General features: G+C 43.7%; 1 protein-coding gene across 1 annotated transcript in view; it reads right to left on the bottom strand.

Moving 5' to 3' along the window:
- SGO2 (shugoshin 2) overlaps positions 1-5895 on the bottom strand; it is a 29579-nt gene extending 23684 nt beyond the window's left edge. Inside the window, exon 1 of the mRNA XM_069577966.1 lies at positions 5749-5895. The gene's annotated coding sequence lies outside the window, so the exon portion shown is untranslated. The remainder of the gene's footprint in view (positions 1-5748) is intronic.
- Positions 5896-18117: the final 12222 nt, after the last annotated feature.

The following is an 18117-nucleotide window of genomic DNA, read 5'->3' as shown; positions in this document are numbered from 1 at the left end:
GTGATGCTTTCTAAGGCCCCCTTGGCTTCACATTCCAGGATGTCTGGCTCTAGGTGAGTGAGCATACCATTGTGATTATCTTGGTCGTGAAGCTTTTTTTGTACAGTTCTTCTCTGTATTCTTGCCATCTCTTCTTAATATCTTCTGCTTCTGTTAGGTCCATACCATTTCTGTCCTTTATCGAGCCCATCTTTGCTTGAAATGTTCCCTTGGTATCTCTAATTTTCTTGAAGAGATCTCTAGTCTTTCCCATTTTGTTGTTTTCCTCTATTTCTTTGCATTGATCGCTGAGGAAGGCTTTCTTATCTCTTGCTATTCTTTGGAACTCTGCATTCAGATGTTTATATCTTTACTCCTTTGCTAAATCGTAGTAAGCACAATATAATTTTACATAGCATTTATATTTAAATCGTAGTAAGCGCAATATAAATGTTATGTAAACAGTTGCTCCTTTGTCCTTGGACGTGGGGTATTTCCTCAAAGTCACTTCAGCACCACTGCAGCTGCCGCTTCAGCGCCACTCCACATCCAAGGGCAAAGGAGAAGCCTCAGCAAGATGGTAGGAGGGGTGAAATCGCATTTAGAATCAAATCCCATACCCGCCAGAGACGCTTAGAGGGCTCAAACCTTATGCGCACCAGGACCCAGAGACCCCAAAGAGACTGAGACAGAACTGTGTTTGAATGTCTCCTGAGGAGGTACGGGTCAGCAGTGGACTGCTGGAGGGGGAGGGGATCTGGGTGCAGTAGACCTGGGTATGGCATAAGCCCTCTTGGAGGAGGTCACCATTAACTCTACCATAGAGCCACCAGAACTTACACAGGACTGGGGAAACAGACTCTTGGAGGGCACAAACAAAACCTTGTGTGCACCAGGACCCAGGAGAAAGGGGCAGTGACCTCACAAGATACTGACCCAGACTTGCCCCTAAGTGTCCAGGAGTCTCAGGGGAGGTGTGGGTTGGTGGTGGCCTGCTGCAGGGCTGGGGGCACTGAGTGCAGCAGTGCGTGCATGGGACCTTTTGAAGGAGGTCGACATTATCTTCATTACCTCCACCATAGTTTGGCCTCAGGTCAAATAACAGGGAGGGAACACAGCCCAGTCCATCAGTTGAAAATTGGATTAAAGATTTACTGAGCATGGCCCCACAACATTAGAACAAGACCCAGTTTCCCCATCAGTCAGTCTCTCCCATCAGAAAGCTGCCATAAGCCTCTCATCCTTCTCTATCAGAGGGCAGACAGAATGAAAACCACAATCACAGAAAACTAAACAATCTGATCACATGCACCACAGCCTTGTCTAACTCAATGAAACTGTGAGCCATGCCATGTAGGGCCACCCAAGATGGACGGGTCATGATGGAGAGTTCTGATAAAACGTGGTCCATTGGAGAAAGCAATGGCAAACCACTTCAGTATTCTTGCCTTGAGAATCCCATGAACAGTATGAAAAGGCAAAAAGATAGGACACTGAAAGATGAACTCCCCAGGTTGGCAGGTGCCCAATATGCTACTGGAGATCAGTGGAGAAATACTACCAGAAAGAATGAAGAGACAGAGCCAAAGCAAAAACAAGACCCAGTGGTGGATGGGACTAGCGATGGAAGTAAAGTCTGATGCTGTAAAGAGCAATATTGCATAGGAACCTGGAATGTTAGGTCCAAGAATCAAGCAAATTGGAAGTGGTCAAACATGAGATGGCAGGAGTGAACATTGAGATTTTAGGAATAAGTGAACTAAAATGGACTGGAATGGGTGAATTTAACTCAGATGACCATTATATCTACCACTGTGGGCAAGAATCCCTTAGAAGAAATGGAGTAGCCCTCATAGTCAACAAAATAGGACGAAATGCAGTCCTTAGATGCAATCTCAAAAACGACAGAATGATTTCTGTTCGTTTCCAAGGCAAACCATTCAATATCAAGTAATCCAAGTCTATGCCCCAACCAGTAATGCTACAGAAGCTGAAGTTGAACGATTCTGTGATGATCTACAAGGCCTTCTAGAACTAACACCAAAAAAAAAGATGTCCTTTTCATTATAGGGGACTGGAATGCAAGTAGGAAGTCAGAGATACGTGGAATAATAGGCAAATTTGACCTTGGAGTACAGAATGAAGCAGGGCAAAGGCTAATAGAGTTTTGCCAAGAGAACACACTGGTCATAGCAAACACCCTCTTCCAACATAAGAGAAGACCTTACACATGGACATCACCAGATGGTCAACACCGAAATCAGACTGATTATATTCTTTGCAGCCAAAGATGGAGAAGCTCTATATAGTCAGCAAAAACAAGACTGGGAGCTTACTGTGGCTCAGATCATGAACTCCTTATTGCCAAATTCAGACTTAATTTGAAGAAAGAAGGAGAATCACTAGACCATTCAGTTCAGTTCAGTTCAGTTCAGTCACTCAGTCGTGTCCAACTTTGCAACCCCATGAACCACAGCACGCCAGGCCTCCCTGTCCATCACCAACTCCCAGAGTTCACTCAGACTCACGTCCATCTGGTCAGTGATGCCATCCAGCCATCTCATCCTCTGTCGTCCCCTTCTCCTCCTGCCCCCAATCCCTCCCAGCATCAGAGTCTTTTCCAATGAGTCAACTCTTCGCATGAGGTGGCCAAAGTACTGGAGCTTCAGCTTGAGCATCATTCCTTCCAAAGAAATCCCAGGGCTGATCTCCTTCAGAATGGACTGACCATTCAGGTATGACCTAAATAAAATCCCTTACGATTATACAGTGGAAGTGACATATCAATTCAAGGGATTAGATCTGATAGACAGAGTGCATGAAGAACTATGGACAGAGGTTCATGATATTGTACAAGAGGCAGTGATTGAGACCATCCTCAAGAAAAAGAAATGCAAAAAGGCAAAATGGTTGTCTGAGGAAGGAGGTCTTACAAACAGCCAAGAGAAGAAGAGAAGTGAAAGGCAAAGGAGAAAAGGAAAGATATACCCATCTGAATGCAGGGTTCCAAAGAATAGCAAGGAGAGATAAGAAAGCCTTCCTCAGTGATCAACGCAAAGAAATAGAGGAAAACAATAGAATGGGAAGGCCTAGGGATCTCTTCAAGAAAATTAGAGATACCAAAGGAACATTTCATGCAAAGTTGGGCACAATAAAGGACAAAAGAACGGTATGGGCCTAACAGAAGCAGAAGATACTAAGAAGAGGTGACAAGAATACACAGAAGACCTATACAAAAAAATATCTTATGACCCAGATAATCACGATGGTGTGATCACTCACCTAGAGCAAGACATCCTGGAGTCTGAAATCAAGTGGGCCTCACGAAGCATCACTACGAACAAAGCTAGTGGAGGTGATGGAATTCCAGCTGAGTTTTTTCAAATCCTAAAAGATGATGCTGCGAAAGTGCTGCACTCAATATGCCAGCAAATTTGGAAAACTCAGCGGTGGCTACAGGACTGGAAAAGGTCAGTTTTCATTCCAATCCCAAAGAAAGGCAATGCCAAAGAATGCTCAAACTACCGCACAATTGCACTCATCTCACAGGCTAGCAAAGTAATGCTCAAAATTCTCCAAGCCAGGCTTCAGCAATACTTCATCTGAGAACTTCCAGATGTTCAAGCTTGATTTAGAAAAGCCAGAGGAACCAGAGATCACATCGCCAACATCTGTTAGATCATGAAAAAAGCAAGAGAGTTCCAGAAAAACATCTATTTCTGCTTTATTGACCATACCAAAGCCTCTAACTGTGTGGATCACAACAGACTGTGGAAAATTCTTAGAGATCAGAAAACCAGACCACCTTAACTGCCTCCTGAGAAATGTGTATGCAGGTCAAGAAGCAACAATTAGAACCAGACATGGAACAATGGACTGGTTCAAACTGGGAAAGGATTATGTCAAGACTGGATATTGTCACCCTACTTGTTTAACTTATATGCAAAGTACATCACGCTAAATGCCAGACTATGACACACAAGCTGGAATTTAGATTGCATGGAGAAGTATCAATAACCTCAGATATGCAAATGACACCACCCTTACAGCAGAAAGCGAAGTTGAACTTAAGAGCCTCTTGATGAAAGTGAAAGAGGAGAGGGAAAAAGTTAGTTTAAAACTCAACATTTAAAAACTAAGATCATAGCATCCGGTCGCATCACTTCATGGCAAATAGATGGGGAAACAATGGAAACCGTGAGAGACTATTTTTGGGCTCCAAAACACTGCCGATGGTGACTGCAGTCATGAAATTAAAAGACACTTGCTCCTTGGAAGAAAAGCTATGACCAACCTAGACAGCATACTAAAAAGCAGAGACATTACTTTGCTGACAATGGTCCGTCTAGTCAAAGCTATGGTTTTTCCAGTAGTCATGTATGTGAGAGTTCGACTATTAAAGAAAGCTGAGCGCCGAAGAATTAATGCTTTTGAGCTGTGGTGTTGGAGAAGTCCCTTGGACTGCAAGGCGATCAAACCAGTCAATCCTAAAGGAAATCAGTCCTTAATATTCATTGGAAGCACTGATGCTGAAGCTGAAGATCCAATACTTTGGCCTGCTGATGCAAAGAACTGACTCCTTGGAAAAGACCCTGATGCTGTAAAGACTGAAGTCAGGAAGAGAAGGGGAGTACAGAGGATGAGATGGTTGGATGTCATCACCGACTAGACAGACATGATTTTGAGCAAGCTCCGGGAGTTGGTGATGGATAGTGAAGCCTGGCGTGCTGCACTCTATGGGGTTGCAAAGAATCGGACACCACTGAACGACTGAACTGAACTGAAATATTTGCTCAGCAATTGGTAAAATCAAACTTTGCTTTCAGGAACTTTCTGGAATTTCCCCCAATTTTTTCCATCACTGATTCAGTTGGTTGAATGAGCAGATTCAGAACCAGGATGGATCACTGACTGTATTAAAAATAGTGGTTAGATGGTTTCCAGTTCTGACATTTACTGCCGCAGTCCTAATATTTCATAGCTATGTGATCCTAGCATCTCCAAGTCTCAATTTCCAGACTTAGACCATTAAAAATATAAATAAGGGCATCTCACTGTAGGCACTTAATGAGCCAATGCATATACAGTGCCTAGTATTGGACATAGCACACAGCTCTCACTAACATTACCTATGTATTATTTCTCTGGCTAGCATCTCGGCTATCTTTAAAGCAGAGCTACTCGGTTCCACACCCAACTCTCCCGAGTTTAATTCCTCATGTAGAAAAATCACAGTCCATACTGCCTAGCGAAATCCTACCTGTACGGCAAGACCCTACCCAGTTCAAGTTCTAAGCTCTTCCAGTCTTCTATCACCCCTTCGCCTTCAGTCAGCCTCCCTTCTAAATCAGCGCTCCAAAGGAGAGGGCTCCTCCGAGAACCTGGGTAAGCAGTCTCTTAGTCATTCAGCCTATTTACTGAGAGCTCACAGTGAGCCAGATATTGTTCTAAAAGCAGTAGAGCAGTCATAAGGACAGAAATCCCTTCCTGCCAGGAGCTGGCTTGTCGGCTTGCCTCCTCACAGAACCGAGCGCTCAATTCCCCAGGACACGCGGCAGCCACTCAGATACGACCCAGCGCCTTTCCCAAGAAGAAGCCCCTCGGCTACGGAGCTTAAGTCGCGGATCCGGCGACCGGAGTGGGCGGGGCCGCGGGCGGCTCGGCAGACCAGAGACCGCGGAAGGCAGCGCACAGTGGTTCGGCTAGGGAAAGGAATGGATAACGCCAGACGGGGGGACTCACATCAAATGTCATAGGCCACTAACTTACCGCTTTTTCAGGGTCGGGGGAACCAGCACCCAGCTCCCGAAGCCCGGCGTTCGCGGCCAGGGCTTGGGTTTAAACTCCGTAACCGTTAGCGTTCGCCGCACCAGCCAATCAGGTCCTGAGAAGGAGGCGCAAAGCAGCTTGGTTACCAGGAAGTGGGACGTGAAAGGGGTGGGACCTCGTCGTGAGCGACTGAAGGGGACGAGGCCAGGCAAGCCAGGGCCCACCCAGCATGGGTGCAAAGGGCTTCCTTGGACGCTGAGCTGGTACTGTTCGCTGTCTCCTAATGCGTTTAAGAAAAAGGAAACTCCTCTTTGACAAAACTAAGTTTTTCAATCAGATATTTAAAAGGCTTGGCAGCCACCTGAAGCCTGTTGGAAAGTTTTCGTTGTTTCTGACACTACTGTAAAACTGCCTGCCCACATTTTACCAGTTCTGCATCTTTGCAGTATGACGCCAACAGGGTTACTTAGTTTCCACTTAAAAGCCCTCTCCATTTTTTCTTTTAACTTTTTGAGGGGAATGCAGCAAAGAAATTTGAAATGCTGCTGCTACTGCTAAGTCACTTCAGTCATGTCTGACTCTGTGCTACCCCATAGATGGCAGCCCACCAGGCTCCGCTGTCCCTGGGATTCTCCAGGCAAGAATACTGGAGTGGGTTGCCATTTCCTTCTCCAATGCATGAAAGTGAAAGTGAAGTTGCTCAGTCATGTCCAACTCTTAGCGACCCCATGGACTGCAGCCTACCAGGCTCCTCTACCCATGGGATTTTCCAGGCAAGAGTACTGGAGTGGGGTGCCATTGCCTGGTACTTAGTTCATTAATACTTAGTTCTTATACTAATGGTTTGTTTTAGCTAAATATACAAGAAGGGCATTTTCCGTTATTCACAACGACACAAGAATATGTATTATTCACTTTATGTTCCAGGTGAATTAGCTTAGTTTCCTTTCATGAGTGACTTTCATAATCTGGAAAAACTATACAGAGAATAAAACTTTCTCTTTGTATTGTATTAGTTTGAAAATGAAAATAGTTGGTTGAATCTAGGTTTTACTAGTTAATTATACAGTGATGTAGTCAGCCTTATAGCCATATCAATATTTTGTTCATTTGGAAACATTTGAGACTCACAACTTTTCATTTACTTTATAGAATCTAGATAAATTATGCAAATAATGGTTTTGAATTAGATCTTTAATATATTTCAAGATCAGTCTCCAAAGATATCCAGCTGAGTCTTCTGTAAGCAGAAAAGCATTTACTGACTGGCCACCTGCTAAAATTACAGTGTATACTATAGTAAAAACTCCAATAATAGTGGTTTAAAATGAAATTGATTATAGAAATCTCTGCATATCTAGGGTTTAACTAGCACTATGTCTTGTGTACTCAGCTTGACACATTCAAGTCAGTTCAATTCAGTCGCTCAGTCATGTCTGACTCTTTGTGACTCAATGGACTGCAGCATGCCAGGCTTCCTTGTCCATCACCAATTCCCAGAGCTTGCTCAAATTCACACCATCCAACCATTTCATCCTCTGTTGTCCTCTTCTCTCCTGCCTTCAATCTTTCCCAGCATTAGGGTCTTTTCTAATGAGTCAGATCTTCTCATTAGGTGGCCAAAGAATTGAAGCTTCAGCATCAGTCCTTCCAATGAATAATCACGACTGATTTCCTTTATGATTGACTGGTTTGATCTCCTCGCAGTCCAAAGGATGCTCAAGAGTCTTCTCCAACACCACAGTTCGAAAGCATAAATTCTTCAATCCTACTCTCACATCCATATGTGACTACTGGAAAAACCATAGCTTTGACTAGATGGACCTTTGTTGGTAAAGTAATGTCTCTCCTTTTAACATGCTGTCTAGGTTGGTCATAGCTTTTCTTTCAAGGAGCAAGTGTCTTTTGATTTCATGGCTGCAGTCACCATCTGCAGTGATTTTGGAGGCCAAGAAAATAAAGTCTGTTTCCATTGTTTCCTCATCTATTTGCCATGAAGTGATGTGACTGGGTGCATGATCTTAGCTTTTTGAACTAAGTTAGCTTTTTCCCTCTCCTCTTTCATTTTCATCAAGAGGGTCTTTAGTTCCACTTCACTTTCTGCTGTAAGGGTGGTGTTATCTGCATATCTGAGGTTATTGATACTTCTCCATGCAATCTAGATTCCAGCATGTGCTTCATAGTCTGGCATTTAGCATGATGTACTTTGCATATAAGTTAAATAAGCAGGGTGACAATATACAGCCTTGAGGTACTCCTTTTCCAATTTGGAACTAGTCTGTTGATCCATGTCTGGTTCTAATTGTTGCTTCTTGACCTTCATACACATTTCTCAGGAGGCAGTTAAGGTGGTCTGGTTTTCCAGTCTCTTTAAGAATTTCCCACAGTCTGTTGTGATCCACACAGTCAAAGGCTTTGGCATAGTCAATAAAGCAGAAATAGAACTGGAACTCTCTTGCTTTTTTGATGATCCAACAGATATTGGCAATTTGATCTCTGGTTCCTCTGCCTTTTCTAAATCCAGCTTGATTGAACATCTGGAAGTCCTTGGTTCATGTACTGGTGAAGCCTAGCTTGGATAATTTTGAGCATTACTTTGCTAGCCTGTGAGATGAGTGTAATTGTGTGATAATTTGAGCTTCTTTGGCATTGCCTTTCTTTGGATTGGAATGAAAACTGACCTTTTCCAGTCCTGTAGCCACTGCTAAGTTTTCCAAATTTGCTGGCATATTGAATGCAGCACTTTCACAGCATCATCTTTTAAGCTCTGAAATAGCTCAGCTGGAATTCCATAACTTCGACTAGCTTTGTTCGTAGTGATGCTTCCCAAGGCCCACTTGACTTTGCACTCCAGGATGTCTTGCTCTAGGTGAGTGATCACACCATCGTGGTTATCTGGCTCATTAAGATGTCTTTTGTATAGTTCTTCTGTGTATTCTTGTCACCTCTTCTTAGTATCTTCTGCTTCTGTTCGGCCCATACTGTTTCTGTCCAGCCCATACTGTTTCTGTCCTTTATTATCCCCAACTTTGAATGAAATGTTCCCTTGGTATCTCCAATTTTCTTGAAGAGATCCCTAGTCTTTCCCATCCTATTGTTTTCTGCTATTTCTTTGCATTGATCACTTAGGAAGGCTTTCTTATCTCTCCTTGCTATTCTTTGGAACTCTGCATTCAGATGGGTATATCTTTCCTTTTCTCCTTTGCCTTTCACTTCTTTTCTCAACTATTTGTAAGGCCTCCTCAGACAACTATTTTGCCTTTTTGCATTTCTATTTCTTGAGGATGGTTTTAATCACCACCTTCTCCTCCATCCATAGTTCTTCAGGCACTGTATCAGATCTAATCTCTTGAATTGATTTGTCACTTCCACTGTATAATCATAAGGGATTTGATTTGGGTCATACCTGAATGGTTTAGTGGTTTTCCCTACTTTCTTCAATTTAAGTCTGAATTTGGCAATAAGGAGTTCATGATCTGAGGCACAGTCAGCTCCCGGTCTTGTTTTTGCTGACTGTATAGAGCTTCTCCATCTTTGGTGCAAAGAATATAATCAATATGATTTGCTTCAAAGAATATAATCAATCTGATTTTGGAATTGACCATCTGGTGATGTCCCTGCGTAGAGTCTTCTCTTGTGTTGTTGGAATAGGGTGCTTGTTATGACCAGTGCGTTCTCATGGCAAAATTTTATTAGCCTTTACTCTTCTTCATTTTGTACTCCAAGGCCAAATTTGCCTGTTACTCCAGGTGTTTCTTGACTTCCTACTTTGCATTCCAGTCTCCTATGATTAAAAGGACATCTTTTTTTGGTGTTAGTTGTAGAAGTTCTTGTACGTCATCACAGAACCATTCAGCTTCAGCTTCTTCAGCATTAGTGGGTGGGGCATAGACTTGGATTACTGTGATATTGAATGGTTTGCCTTGGAAAGGAACAGAGATCATTCTCTGACCCTGCCCATCAGAACAAGACCCAGATTCCCTCACAGGCAGTCCCTCCCGTCAGGAAGCTTCCACAAGCTCCTTATCCTTATCCATCAGAGAGCAGACAGAATGAAAACCACAATCACAGAAAACTAACCAAACTGGTCATATAGATCACAGTTTTGTCTAACTCAATGAAACTATGAGCCATGTCGTGTAGGGCCACCCAAGATAGATGGGTCATGGTGGAGAGTTCTGATAAAACATAGTCCACTGGAGAAGGCAATGGCAAACCACTTCAGTATTTTTGCCTTGAGAACCCCATGAACAGTATGAAAAGGCAAAAAGATAGGACACTGAAAGATGAACTCCCCAGGTCAGAAGGTACCCAGTATGCTACTGGAGAAGAGTGGAAAAATAACTCCAGAAAAAATGAAGAGAGAGAGCCAAAGCAAAAACAACACCCGGTTGTGGATGTGACTGGCGATGGAAGTAATGCCCAGTGCTGGAAAGAACAATATTGCATAGGAACCTGGAGTGTTAGGTCTATGAATCAGGGTAAACTGGAAGTGGTCAATCAGGAGATGCCAAGAATGAACATTGACATTTTAGGAATAAGTGAACTAAAATGGACTAGAATGGGTGAGTTTAATTCAGATGACCCATTATATCTACTACTGTGGGCAAAAATCCCTTAGAAGAAATGGAGTAGCCCTCACAGTCAACAAAAGAGTCCAAAATACTTGACACATTAAATGCTTAATGTATGTTGCTGCTGCTGCTGCTAAGTTGTTTCAGTTGTGTCCGACTCTGTGCGACCCCATAGACGGCAGCCCACCAGGCTCCCCTGTCCCTGGGATTCTCCAGGCAAGAACACTGGAATGGGTTGCCATTTCCTTCTTCAATGCATGAAAGTGAAAAGTGAAAGGGAAGTCGCTCAGTCATGTCCGACTCTTAGCAACCCCATGGACTGCAGCCTACCAGGCTCCTCCGTCCTTGGGATTTTCCAGGCAAGAGTACTGGAGTGGGGTGCCATTGCCTTCTCCTTATATGTACCTTATTTCACAGTTCAGAGAACATAATGAACCAAACACTTTGTAAACTACAAAAAGCTCTTCAAAATTTAACTTCTTATGTGTGTGCATGCTAAATCACTTCAGTTGTGTCCAACTCTTTGTGACCCTATGGACTGTAACCTGCCAAGCTCCTCTGTCCAATGGATTCTCCAGGCAATAATACTGGAGTGGGTTGCCATGCCCTCCTCCAGGGGATCTTCCTGACCCAGGGATCGAATCCACATCTGTCTCCTGCATTTGCAGGCAGGTTCTTTATCACTAGCACCACCTGGGAAGCCCAAATTCTTATCATACACAACCATAAAGTCAAAAAGTATAATTGAAAGGGCTGAATTTAACCTGATCTTAGCTTGTTTTAGGGGCTTCCCTGGTGGCTCAGATGGTAAAGAATCTGCCTGCAATGTGGGAAATCTGGGTTTGCTCCCTTGGTTGGGAAGATCCTCTGGAAAAGGAAATGGAAACCACGCCAGTATTCTTGCCTGGAGAATTCCATGGACAGTATAGTCCATAGGGTCACAAAGAGTCGGATATGACTGAGCAACTAATACTTTCACTTTTACCTTGCTTTTAGGTCATTTGCCTCTTGGATGGAGACAAGTAGGTAGAACCATAATCCCTGGACTAGGAGTGTGAAGATACAGTTAGTTGTATCTTGAACACACATTACCTTTGGGTCCTTTGTTGCAAGTTCCTATCCATAAAATAAACCAGTTAAATGAGCTCACAGTTGTGTTGTGGTACTTTATGCAGAGGGCACTGATTTTCCTCCTCTCCCTCTATTTCAATTTTCATACTCATTGATTGCCTGATTTTCTCTTCCTAAGAGTAGATTCCAGTCCATTAGAATTTGATTGTACTGAAACCCTCCCCTGCCCTCCACCCGACACACACCAAAAAAGAAGACAGAGGGAAAGGGAGAAGAGGAAAGCTTCCTACCAAAAAACAACAATAAACAATCCTCTTAAACATCTCAGCATTACTAAAACAAAAATCATCTAAGAAAAACAGTCCCTGAACAGGAGCACACTGCAAATCAATAAGCCAATAACGGTAGAAATAATGTATGTACATTTTATTAAGCTATCTGATCTGATAGTCTTTATCAGTCTGGCAGGTTGAAAAATTAACCTAAGCTGATAGAAGCAGTAAAGGACACTGGGTTATTTAAAGCATTTCTGGAGAGGATACAGCTACAAGGTTGGAAAACAGGCAGGAACAAGGGCTCTTGGCAGCAGACAAGACTCACCCACAGTCACAGCCTGTGAGGATGCTGCTGATCCTGCATGGCCAGCTGTGGCCTTGCACGCTGCTGTTGGGACCATTGCTTCCAATACCTCTGAGAAAAGTGGGCATACTGTATTGCAGTGCTCCCTATACCTGCCACTTGGCTTCACTAGCTCCTGTTGCTAGGCCTGGGTTGAGTGTACCTGATTGGTCCAGCTTGGATCTCAGACTACAAACGCTACCTGCAAGGGAGTCCTGAACATGCAACCTGTATCGGGCACTGTTAGGTTTTTAGTGATAGGCCATCTCTGCCTCCCAGCTAGACTTAGAGGGGCATTTTGAACTGGGTAGCCAAAAGCATGACAAAAGGTTGTTTCAATATTTGGTACTACCTTACTGCTAAGCTAAGTTACTTTAGTCGTGTCCGACTCTGTGCGACCCCATAGACAGCAGCCCACCAGGCTCCCCCATCCCTGGGATTCTCCAGGCAAGAACACTGGAGTGGGTTGCCATTTCCCAGCCGTGTCCAACTCTTAGCGACCCCACGGACTGCAGCCTACCAGCCTCCTCCGTCCATGGGATTTTCCAGGCAAGAGTACTGGAGTAGGGTGCCATTGCCTTCTCCTACTACCTTACTACAATCACTATTTCTATCCTCATTAATGAAAAGACTTCCTGCTGTGCCAGGTGAGGGACAGGTAATAATTACAACAGCAGCAGATAACATTTATCAAGTGCTTACCATTTCCTAAGCCCTATGTCACGGAGAAGGCGATGGCACCCCACTCCAGCCCTCTTGCCTGGAAAATCCCATGGACAGAGGAGCCTGGTAGGCTGCGGTCCATGGGGTTGCGAAGAGTCAGACATGACTGAGCAACTTCCCTTTCACTTTTCACTTTCATGCATTGGAGAAAGAAATGGCAACCCACTCCAGTGTTCTTGCCTGGAGAATCCCAGGGACGGGGGAGCCTGGTGGGCTGCTGTCTATGGGGTCACACAGAGTCGGACATGACTGAAATGACTTAGCAGTAGCAGCAGTAAGCCCTATGTCAAGCCCTTTATATGCCTTTTAAATTCTCATAATGATCGCATGTGTAGTTATTATTATTTCCTTTTTATGGTTGAGGAAACTGAGGCACAGAATATATAAGTAACTTCTGTAAAGTTTAGTCTGTAGTGCAGCTGGCATTTAAACCCAGGCAGTCTGGCCTAAGCCTCTTTCTGAAAGAGCAAAACTGACTTGTCATCTGCCACTTTGGTTTCGAGGGATGATGTCCATCATGTGAATTTCACCAGGCCACCTGCTTGCCAGCCTCCTTTTTCTTCAGTATACATTTTTTGGGAGTCCCTTTTGGCATTATGCTAGAGGTAGAGGTGAATGGGTATAATGCGAAGATTATCCATTCCCATACATTTCCATAAGTAGAGGCTGGAGGTGATTTTAAACTATTTCTTTGGTTTAGGCAAGAACAGAGTGAGTGATTGAAAGTCACTCAGTCATGCCTGAGTATTTGCGACCCCATGGACGGTGGCCCCCTAGGCTCCTCTGTCCATGGAATTCTCCAGGCCAGATTACTGGAGTGGGTAGCTGTTTCCTTCTTAAGGGGATCTTCCCAACCCAGGGATCAAACCTAGGTATCCTGCATTGCAGGAGGATTCTTTACTGTCTAAACCACCAGGGAAACCCAAGGAAGGACAGGGAATATGGAATAGGAATACCAAGCATTCTTCTTTCTGATCTGGGTATGTGTATACATGGAAGGAGGCTTCCCTGAGTAAGGACAAACTACTCAGGGGTTATGTTGGGCTACCATTTGTCCAGCTGCATAGCCTCTAGCAGTAGCTCTCACTGCACCTCTTTCACCTACACCTCGCTAATCCACATGCTGGGCCATATTGAGAGAGAGGGAGTGGTGAGGGCAGTATCTTCTTCCCAACCTCTATACTGTGCCTCCACAGGAAACTCCAAAAAGCTTCAAGCATTTCTTTATTCAAGACTTCCAGTGATAAAGGCTTCCCTAGTGGCTCAGACAGTAAAGGATCTGCCTGCAGTGCAGGAGACCTGGATTCAGTTTCTGGGTTGGGAAGATCCCCTGGAGAAGGGAATGATCACTCACTCCAGTATTCTTGCCTGGAGAACTCCATGGACAGAGGAGCCTGGGAGGCTACAGTCCATGGGGTCGCAAAGAGTCAGACATGACTGAGCAACTAACACTTGGGGTTTCCCAGGTGGCACTAGTAAAGAACCTGCCTGCCAACGCAGGAGATGTAAGAAACGTAGGTTTGATCCCTGGGTTGGGAATATCCTCTGGAGAAGGAAAAGGCAACCCACTCCAGTATCCTTACCTGGAGAATCCCATGGACAGATCCAAACCATACAAACTAGAGGTTTGGGGAAGGTTTGCAAAGTCAGCTGTTGTGGTCACTAGCTTTACCAACAGACTTATATTCACATGTACAGTCCAACAATGTGGGGGCCCTGAAGCCCACATCTCCAGTGTTCTCTCCACGCAGACATTTCCCTGGATCTCAAGAGGTCTCTGTCCCCACACTTCCTTATCTATACTCCTTCTCCCTTCTGCTCCTCACTGCAAATGCAAAGGAATAGCAGTTGTGGAAAACAATGAATTCTGCTGTTTTCAAGTCCCTTTGGGTTAACTATCCAAGTAGAAATGTCCAGCAGACACACAGGTATAAAACATGGAGCCTAGAAGAGATGTCTTGATTTGGGAGTCAGCAGTTAACAGTTATAGAAATCGTTGGAGTCAGTTAAGGAGGGAGAGTATGTGTAAGCACAAGGAGGGTAGAAGATAGAATCCTGGTGAGCATCAACACAGGGAGGAAAGATGAAAGGGCAACAAAAAAGGCAGTGAAGGGGAGGAGGAGGAGACATAGGCCTCATGGAGGAGCTCATTTCAAAGAGGACACAGCCACTTTGTCTTTTGCAACTGGAGATATGAGTGCAAACAGCCTCAGAGGTTAACAGTAAGGGTGCAGCACAGAGGATGCAGAGATGAGAGAGGAAACGATTCTTTGAGGATGAAGAGAGAAGTGACAATAGCTCCAGGGTACCCAGGGTAGAGGGATGGTTTGTGTTCTTTGTGTAGGCTGGAGGAAAGGTCAGTAGAAAGAGAGAACAGATGACAGGAAAGGAGTGAGTCGTGATGAAGCAGACTTCCATGGATGCTATGCCATGGGCTGAAGGGTTGCCTCTTCCTCTGAAGCTGGAAGAAAAGATGAAAGGCCTGATGTCATAGACATAGATGAGTATGAAAGCAAAAGAGCTTTGTAAGCTTTCAAATTCATACAAAAGTAGGACTATTAACTATCATTTTATTTAAAACATTTGCTTCCTTAAAAGGTCATCTCTACATTTAAAACAGTTTGATGCCTTAATTTAGTAAAAACTAAGGTCAGGGACATTAAACAAGAACCAAAACTTTCCCATCTCTTAAACAGTTTCTCTAACAGAATGAAAGGAAAGAGTTTGTGCCTAAAACTCTCAGCTGTTATCAAATCAACCATTATACAAAGTTAGGAACTCTTAAGATACAATTAGTTATAGAAATAAATATAAAAAGCGCTGGTTTCAAACTGGGTTTCCGGCTGACTAAAGCCCTGTAGAATTTGAGAGGGAAAAGGTAAATACTGTGGATTGCAGATTTCTCCCAAAGTAAAAATGTAGACAATGAATGTAAATAATCTCAAACAAATAGCGTCATCAAATCAAAATTTTCTCAGCCAAGGCAGGAGCCATAAGTAGCTAAATATTTATCATAACAGTTGGCTATAGAAAACTTTGCTACATTCACCCTTAAAGCAAATATGAAATACTTTTCTCAGTTAAAGGACAACACATAATTTTTTAAACTCACAAAACACATATTTCTCATTCTCAAAGACAGGAGACCTCACTGGCCACAGGTGAACAGAAAGGCCCCTTGGAAGTCAAAGAGAAGTGATGTCAAGGGATGCTCTACCCATAGGCCTTTGCAGTAGAATTCATCTTGGCTAAGAGATATGTGCACACACATAGGAGAATCCTGAGACATGCTAAACATGGATTGTGAACAAGGCAAATAGAAATGATTAGCCAAAAGAAACCCCGGGAGAAATGCCCCGTAACAGTAACTTAAAATGCCATGAGGGTACGACTCAGCAACTCTCCCTCTGAGTCCACCTGTGTTTCTATCCACAAATACTGTATACTCTGCCTCCAAATAAATATTGTACTTGTTTCACTACTGTCCATCTTTGTGGGAATTCTTTTCTCCAAAGCTGAAGGACCAGGGCCCTTGTTACTGACCGCTGGCCTAGCGGCTAAGATTTGGTGCTCTTACCACCGTGACCCAGCCTTAATCTCTGACTGGGAACCCAAGTCCCGCTCCAAGCCATCGCAGGCTGAGGTCACTGGAGATCATTTCAAGGTGGATATTTAATTCTCTTTGGAGTTTCTGTTGTAGTTTTTTTTTTTTTTTCTTTTCTGCTTTGGGGTAGTTTTTTTTTCCAGGGGGGAGCACTTTTTATTAGTTGAAGTTGTCTTGTTTTCTGTTTTCTTCTTGTAACATTTTGTGTATATTTACTCAGTTGTCATCTATTCATTTCAAAGATTTTTGAAAGTTTTTTCTTATTGGATGGTTCTTATGTGTCTATGCACGTGTGTATGAGTGATATGGGCTAAAGTGAAAGTGTTAGTTGCTCAGTCGTGTCCTACTCTTTGAGACTCCATGGACTGTAGCCCACCAGGCTCCTCTGTCCATGGAATTCTCCAGGTAAGAATATTGGAGTGGGTTGCCATTTCCTTCTCCAGGAGATCTTCCCAACCCAGGGATCAAAACCAGGTCTCCTGCATGGCAGGTGAACTCTTTACCATCTGAGCCACCAGGGAAGCTCATGGACTTATGGGCTAATGATTACATATTTTCACAGCTTTGGATCTCTTTTTTTTACTTGACCCTCAAATTTCCTTTTGCTTCTTTTCTTCTTCACCAGATTCCAAAAGGGGCCTCTCCATTCCTTTTTTACCTTCTATTTCAGAAGCAAGGGTTTTACACACTGTCCCCTTGAAGTACGTCCATCTTTACTTTTTAAAAACATATGCAAGTGTTTTGATTTACCAGGGTTCTTTCCCCGTATCTTAGCACAAAAGTGGACTTTCTCCTTTTTGTGGTTATCTTAGACCAATCATACAACCACCAGTAGTCTTCTCTTCTATGCATTTTCTCTGTACTGTTCCTTATTTCTGTGTAAGTTTGCAGCAGGAGAAGGGGCACAGCTTGCTGAGATTTGGTGTTTATTTTTCTACTTCCAGATAATCTGAAGTTTGGGCATTCTCTTTTAGTTATGCAGATGACATGGGTTTTGTGCAGTTTTGTTATCTATTTTGTGTTCAGTTTTATGGACAATGAGTTCAGATTTACGCTGCAATGGCTGCTATTATCTTGGCTATTCAGGAATTCTACCCCTAGCATTATTTTGATAGAAGTGTGGTGATGCTACTGGTAAAAAAGCCACCTGCCAATGCAAGAGACTTTAGAGATGCAGGTTAGATCCCTGGATCAGGAAGATCCCCTGGAGGAGGGCATGGCAACCCACTTCCATATTCCTGCTGGAGAACCCCACAGACAGAGGACCCTGGCAGGCTACGGTCCACAGGGATGCAGAATCAGACACAACTGAAGTGACTTAGCACACACGCACCTGCCCTCTGCACCAGAAATTTTTAAAAGAAAAACAATGCAATTCACTCAGGTTTTGCAAATAAAGGAGCAACTAGACCCCTCATTCTCTTTCCAATACTTTGTCCTGGCTCGGAGGAAGAGGGTTGCTTATGGTTTGGGAATCTTTTCCTGAAGGATGAACATAAAGTTATTTACTTCTCAAACATGACAAGTCCCTATCTTTCCCATTCCAGGAAGAGCCAGAAGAGGAGGATAGTCTTGAGTCTGATCAGGTCTGTGACTCAGGCTCTTCCTATCTCCCTCCTCCTCAAGCTCCTGTGCATCAGAGCTAGGATTGTCCTTTACTTCTGGGAGAGCTGGTGGAGGGAATAGTCACCCAAAGGCTTTCCTAATGCTTGGGTTCCTTGTAAGACCTGCCCATTCACTCTGTTTACCATAGAATTGGGAGCAGCCAGAGGGTGACCT

Source organism: Ovis canadensis, chromosome 2 (assembly GCF_042477335.2).
Source record: "Ovis canadensis isolate MfBH-ARS-UI-01 breed Bighorn chromosome 2, ARS-UI_OviCan_v2, whole genome shotgun sequence".
NCBI lineage: Eukaryota > Metazoa > Chordata > Mammalia > Artiodactyla > Bovidae > Ovis > Ovis canadensis.
Note: the sequence above shows the minus strand (reverse complement) of the source record. Positions and strands in the feature narration are given on the sequence as shown.